Raw genomic sequence first — 5,000 nt, forward strand, 5'->3', positions numbered from 1 at the left:
CCCAACAGAAATGTTATTTGACATGATGCTTCTTATCTGAGCTTTTGCATGCCCAGAAGGCTTCAAATAGAAAAGTAACATGGTCTCTGTGGCGCAAACGGTTAGCGTGTTCGGCTGTTAACCGAAAGGTTGGTGGTTCAAGCCCACCCAGGGACGTAAAGTGTCGTCCTTACGATTTTTACTGCAATTAAACTTCAAGCCCACCCAGGGACGTAAAGTGTCGTTCTTAAAGTTTTTACTGCAATTAAACTACATATTTCTCATACTATTTCTTTATCACCCAAAAGAAATGTTACTTGACATGATGCTTCTTGTCTGAGCTTTTGCAGCCCCAGAAAGCTTCATTTAGGAAAGAAGTGTGGTCTCTGTAGCTTTATCGGTTGTTAACCAAAAAGGTTGGTGGTTCATGCCCACCCAGGGTAGAAAAGTGCATTTTTTCCTAATTTAACAGCAGTTAAACTACATATGTCACATGCAAGGTCATTTCCACCCAACAGAAATGTTATTTGACATGATGCTTCTTATCTGAGCTTTTGCATGCCCAGAAGGCTTCAAATAGAAAAGTAACATGGTCTCTGTGGCGCAATCGGTTAGCGCGTTCGGCTGTTAACCGAAAGGTTGGTGGTTCAAGCCCACCCAGGGACGTAAAGTGTCTTTGTTGCCATTTTTTATTCAGTTAAACTACATATGTCTCATACTATTTCTTTATCACCCAAAAGAAATGTTACATGACATGATGCTTCTTGTCTGAGCTTTTGCAGCCCCAGAAAGCTTCATTTAGGAAAGAAGTGTGGTCTCTGTGGCTTTATCGGTTGTTAACCAAAAAGGTTGGTGGTTCATGCCCACCCAGGGTAGAAAAGTGCATTTTTTCCTAGTTTAACAGCAGTTAAACTACATATGTCACATGCAGGTCATTTCCACCCAACAGAAATGTTATTTGACATGATGCTTCTTATCTGAGCTTTTGCATGCCCAGAAGGCTTCAAATAGAAAAGTAGCATGGTCTCTGTGGCGCAATAGGTTAGCGCGTTCGGCATTTAACCGAAAGGTTGGTGGTGCAAGCCCACCCAGGGGCGTAAAGTGTCGTTCTTACGATTTTTACTGCAATTAAACTTCAAGCCCACCCAGGGACGTAAAGTGTCGTTCTTACAATTTTTACTGCAATTAAACTACATATTTCTCATACTATTTCTTTATCACCCAAAAGAAATGTTACATGACATTATGCTTCTTGTCTGAGCTTTTGCAGCCCCAGAAAGCTTTATTTAGGAAAGATGTGTGGTCTCTGTGGCGCTATCGGTTGTTAACCAAAAAGGTTGGTGGTTCATGCCCACCCAGGGTAGAAAAGTGCATTTTTTCCTAATTTAACAGCAGTTAAACTAGATATGTCACATGCAAGGTCATTTCCACCCAACAAAAATGTTATTTGACATGATGCTTCTTATCTGAGCTTTTGCATGCCTAGAAGGCTTCAAATAAGAAAGTAGCATGGTCTCTGTGGCGCAATCGGTTAGCGCGTTCGGATGTTAACCGAGAGGTTGGTGGTTCAAGCCCACCCAGGGACGTAAAGTGTCTCTGTTGCCGTTTTTTGTTCAGTTAAACTACATATGTCTCATGCAAGGTCTTTCCCACCTAACAGAAATGTTATATGACATGATGCTTCTTATCTGAGCTTTTGCATGCCCAGAAGGCTTCATATAGCAAAATTACATGGTCTCTGTGGTGCAATCGGTTAGCGCGTTCAGCTGTTAACCGAAAGGTTGGTGGTTCAAGCCCACCCAGGGACGTAAAGTGTCGTTCTTACGATTTTTACTGCAATTAAACTTCAAGCCCACCCAGGGACGTAAAGTGTCGTTCTTACAATTTTTACTGCAATTAAACTACATATTTCTCATACTATTTCTTTATCACCCAAAAGAAATGTTACATGACATGATGCTTCTTGTCTGAGCTTTTGCAGCCCCAGAAAGCTTCATTTAGGAAAGAAGTGTGGTCTCTGTGGCGCTTATCGGTTGTTAACCAAAAAGGTTGGTGGTTCATGCCCACCCAGGGTAGAAAAGTGCATTTTTTCCTAATTTAACAGCAGTTAAACTACATATGTCACATGCAAGGTCATTTCCACCCGAACAGAAATGTTATTTGACATGATGCTTCTTATCTGAGCTTTTGCATGCCCAGAAGGCTTCAAATAGAAAAGTAGCATGGTCTCTGTGGCGCAATCGGTTAGCGCGTTCGGCTGTTAACCGAAAGGTTGGTGGTTCAAGCCCACCCAGGGACGTAAAGTGTCTTTGTTGCCATTTTTTATTCAGTTAAACTACATATGTCTCATACTATTTCTTTATCACCCAAAAGAAATGTTACATGACATGATGCTTCTTGTCTGAGCTTTTGCAGCCCCAGAAAGCTTCATTTAGGAAAGAAGTGTGGTCTCTGTGGCTTTATCGGTTGTTAACCAAAAAGGTTGGTGGTTCATGCCCACCCAGGGTAGAAAAGTGCATTTTTTCCTAGTTTAACAGCAGTTAAACTACATATGTCACATGCAGGGTCATTTCCACCCAACAGAAATGTTATTTGACATGATGCTTCTTATCTGAGCTTTTGCATGCCCAGAAGGCTTCAAATAGAAAAGTAGCATGGTCTCTGTGGCGCAATAGGTTAGCGCGTTCGGCTGTTAACCGAAAGGTTGGTGGTGCAAGCCCACCCAGGGGCGTAAAGTGTCGTTCTTACGATTTTTACTGCAATTAAACTTCAAGCCCACCCAGGGACGTAAAGTGTCGTTCTTACAATTTTTACTGCAATTAAACTACATATTTCTCATACTATTTCTTTATCACCCAAAAGAAATGTTACATGACATGATGCTTCTTGTCTGAGCTTTTGCAGCCCCAGAAAGCTTCATTTAGGAAAGAAGTGTGGTCTCTGTGGCGCTATCGGTTGTTAACCAAAAAGGTTGGTGGTTCATGCCCACCCAGGGTAGAAAAGTGCATTTTTTCCTAATTTAACAGCAGTTAAACTAGACATGTCACATGCAAGGTCATTTCCACCCAACAGAAATGTTATTTGACATGATGCTTCTAATCTGAGCTTTTGCATGCCTAGAAGGCTTCAAATAAGAAAGTAGTATGGTCTCTGTGGCGCAATAGGTTAGCGCGTTCGGCTGTTAACCGAAAGGTTGGTGGTTCAAGCCCACCCAGGGACGTAAAGTGTCTCTGTTGCCGTTTTTTATTCAGTTAAACTACATATGTCTCATGCAAGGTCTTTCCCACCCAACAGAAATGTTATATGACATGATGCTTCTTATCTGAGCTTTTGCATGCCCAGAAGGCTTCATATAGCAAAATTACATGGTCTCTGTGGTGCAATCGGTTAGCGCGTTCGGCTGTTAACCGAAAGGTTGGTGGTTCAAGCCCACCCAGGGACGTAAAGTGTCGTTCTTACAATTTTTACTGCAATTAAACTACATATTTCTCATACTATTTCTTTATCACCCAAAAGAAATGTTACATGAGATGATGCTGCTTGTCTGAGCTTTTGCAGCCCCAGAAAGCTTCATTTTGGAAAGAAGTGTGGTCTCTGTGGCGCTATCGGTTGTTAACCAAAAAGGTTGGTGGTTCATGCCCACCCAGGGTAGAAAAGTGCATTTTTTCCTAGAAGGCTTCAAATAAGAAAGTAGCATGGTCTCTGTGGAGCAATAGGTTAGCGCGTTCGGCTGTTAACCGAAAGGTTGGTGGTTCAAGCCCACCCAGGGACGTAAAGTGTCTCTGTTGCCGTTTTTTATTCAGTTAAACTACATATGTCTCATGCAAGGTCTTTCCCACCCAACAGAAATGTTATATGACATGATGCTTCTTATCTGAGCTTTTGCATGCCCAGAAGGCTTCATATAGCAAAATTACATGGTCTCTGTGGTGCAATCGGTTAGCGCGTTCGGCTTGTAACCGACAGGTTGGTGGTTCAAGCCCACCCAGGGTAGAAAAGTACATTTTATCCTAATTTAACAGCAGTTAAACTACATATGTCACATGCAAGGTCATTTCTACCCAACAGAAATGTTATTTGACATGATGCTTCTTATCTGAGCTTTTGCATGCCCAGAAGGCTTCAAATAGAAAAGTAGCATGTTCTCTGTGGCGCAATCGGCTGGTAACCGAAAGATTGGTGGTTCAAGCCCACCCAGGGACGTAAAGTGTCGTTCTTACGGTTTTTACTGCAATTAAACTACATATTTCTCATACTATTTCTCTATCACCCAAAAGAAATGTTACATTACATTATGCTTCTTGTCTGAGCTTTTGCAGCCCCAGAAAGCTTCATTTGGGAAAGATGTGTGGTCTCTGTGGCGCTATCGGTTGTTAACCAAAAAGGTTGGTGGTTCATGCCCACCCAGGGTAGAAAAGTGCATTTTTTCCTAATTTAACAGCAGTTAAACTAGATATGTCACATGCAAGGTCATTTCCACCCAACAGAAATGTTATTTGACATGATGCTTCTTATCTGAGCTTTTGCATGCCTAGAAGGCTTCAAATAAGAAATTAGCATGGTCTCTGTGGCGCAATAGGTTAGCGCGTTCGGCTGTTAACCGAAAGGTTGGTGGTGCAAGCCCACCCAGGGACGTAAAGTGTCGTTCTTACGATTTTTACTGCAATTAAACTTCAAGCCCACCCAGGGAAGTAAAGTGTCGTTCTTACAATTTTTACTGCAATTAAACTACATATTTCTCATACTATTTCTTTATCATCCAAAAGAAGTGTTACATGACATGATGCTTCTTGTCTGAGCTTTTGCAGCCCCAGAAAGCTTCATTTAGGAAAGAAGTGTGGTCTCTGTGGCTTTATCGGTTGTTAACCAAAAAGGTTGGTGGTTCATGCCCACCCAGGGTAGAAAAGTGCATTTTTTCCTAATTTAACAGCAGTTAAACTACATATGTCACATGCAAGGTCATTTCCACCCAACAGAAATGTTATTTGACATGATGCTTCTTATCTGAGCTTTTGCATGCC

General features: G+C 41.8%; 4 non-coding genes across 4 annotated transcripts; all 4 read left to right on the forward strand.

Annotated features, from left to right (window-relative positions):
* The first annotated feature begins 571 nt into the window (after window positions 1–571).
* Window positions 572–645, forward strand: trnan-guu (transfer RNA asparagine (anticodon GUU)). Its single transcript has one exon. It is a non-coding gene; the product is annotated as a tRNA-Asn (tRNA).
* A 357-nt stretch (window positions 646–1,002) lies between these two features.
* Window positions 1,003–1,076, forward strand: trnak-uuu (transfer RNA lysine (anticodon UUU)). Its single transcript has one exon. It is a non-coding gene; the product is annotated as a tRNA-Lys (tRNA).
* Window positions 1,077–2,204: 1,128 nt separating this feature from the next.
* Window positions 2,205–2,278, forward strand: trnan-guu (transfer RNA asparagine (anticodon GUU)). The gene has a single exon. It is a non-coding gene; the product is annotated as a tRNA-Asn (tRNA).
* A 1,621-nt stretch (window positions 2,279–3,899) lies between these two features.
* On the forward strand, window positions 3,900–3,973 carry trnat-ugu (transfer RNA threonine (anticodon UGU)). The gene has a single exon. It is a non-coding gene; the product is annotated as a tRNA-Thr (tRNA).
* Window positions 3,974–5,000: the final 1,027 nt, after the last annotated feature.

Source organism: Denticeps clupeoides, unplaced genomic scaffold, assembly GCF_900700375.1.
Source record: "Denticeps clupeoides unplaced genomic scaffold, fDenClu1.1, whole genome shotgun sequence".
In the NCBI taxonomy this organism is placed as follows: Eukaryota; Metazoa; Chordata; class Actinopteri; order Clupeiformes; family Denticipitidae; genus Denticeps; species Denticeps clupeoides.